We start from the raw sequence: 1,622 nt of genomic DNA on the forward strand, positions 1-1,622 counted from the left end.
CAAACAGAAAAGAAGAAAGTGAGAGTGGGCTCAAGAAAAGCCTGAATGCACAAACACATTCCAGCTCAGTCATTACAAATGCCAAGGACACGTCTCATTTCACCACATGAAAAACGTTTACAGATTACTGTGGATTTCTTAAGATCAGAATGCAACTTGCCATAAGACCAAGCACGTGAAAACTGTTCTGCAAAAAAAAACTATACCGGTAATGTCTGCAGCAGATTTTACACACAGTCCAGATCTCAGCCCAGTGAAGAAGGTTTGGGTGGAAATAGAAGAAAATGGTCAATGACAAGACCTGCAGAGCTGACCTGGGAACAGCAGTAAGGAGCCAGGTTGATGTATCGTTGGTCATTAGCTGGGTCTGTTACTGTACAAGAGACAGTTTGTGAGTTAAAGTACTGAAAGTGCAGTGATGATGTCATTCTTTCCTTTACTTAATGTTAAAAAGCAGCTGTGACCGACTACAGCAAATATATGTATTTTCTCTTAACACAAGAAGTTTGGAATATTGAAACTGGTAGTTTTGTGGCATGTATTTATTTATTCTATACAAAATTAAATGATTGAAAGAGCAGCCTCTAAGAATGGTGGTTCCATATTTATGTATTTATTCGTGTCCACGCGGGCGCGTGATAAAAGGCTTTCAGGAATAATTATGGAAATTATTTATTTTTGCTCTTGATCAAACAGTCTGTTTATTAAAAACAAATATTTTGACTGCAGTAAAAATCGATTTTAATTATAGTTTATATTACTGAACGTACTGGAGCATTAGCTGTTGGCTAACCAGGTTTAACATCCTAAATGTTTTTTGTTTCAGTTTTTACAAAAATTAAAGTGACAATTCGGGAATTGTGACTGATGTTTTTAAAGACAATAAAGAATCAAATATAACACAGAAACATTTAACATTTTCGACACATACCTTGTTTTAAGTAGCTAAACAACCGGAAAGTATCAGAAAAATCCTTACGAGTCAAAAGACAACAAGCGGTTGCTACTGGCAACAACCGATGATACGTCATCACGCGTCGCCGTAAGTTAAAAAAAAACAACTTTATTAACAACATAAAACAGAACACCAGAACAATGGAATAAGATACAAATATAAACTCTTGTGAAAGGTGTCATAAATACATTTTACAAAATAGGGGACTTTACAAAATAATGAAAGATTAAAAATAATAATAAAAAGAACGAAGGAGCAAGACTATATGAAAAACTTAAAACAATAACTTTTTTAGATATATGTTGTAAGAGCAGTTTTCCAGTTTTTTAATCTACTTAATGAAGAATAGTAGGACTTAAATGTGTTCAAAAAACAGGAAAGAGGACTTATTATCCCTCCACTTACTACAGTGTGGTACTTAAGTACTACTATAGTTATTGATTATTGAGCATGAACTTTGTTAACTGTATTTATGGCATCAGAGAAAGCTGAGCTTAAGTTATCCACATAAAATAAAATGGCATCAGCATCAAAAGAAGGAATGTTAAGTTTGAGATTAATCCACTTTCTTATGTCTGTCCAAAAACTTTGAGAATGTTGACATGAAAAAAACAAAAACAAATGCTTGACAGATTCATTCTGATTTTCAAAAGACGCACCAATCAAC

At 33.7% G+C, this 1,622-nt stretch overlaps 1 protein-coding gene across 1 annotated transcript in view; it reads right to left on the minus strand.

Annotated features, from left to right (window-relative positions):
- Nucleotides 1–1,030, minus strand: part of tekt1 (tektin 1) — a 9,335-nt gene extending 8,305 nt beyond the window's left edge. The window contains exon 1 of the mRNA XM_037677995.1: nucleotides 932–1,030. The gene's annotated coding sequence lies outside the window, so the exon portion shown is untranslated. The remainder of the gene's footprint in view (nucleotides 1–931) is intronic.
- Nucleotides 1,031–1,622: the final 592 nt, after the last annotated feature.

Source organism: Nematolebias whitei, chromosome 6, assembly GCF_014905685.2.
Source record: "Nematolebias whitei isolate Nwh7 chromosome 6, NemWhi1, whole genome shotgun sequence".
Classification (NCBI taxonomy): Eukaryota; Metazoa; Chordata; class Actinopteri; order Cyprinodontiformes; family Rivulidae; genus Nematolebias; species Nematolebias whitei.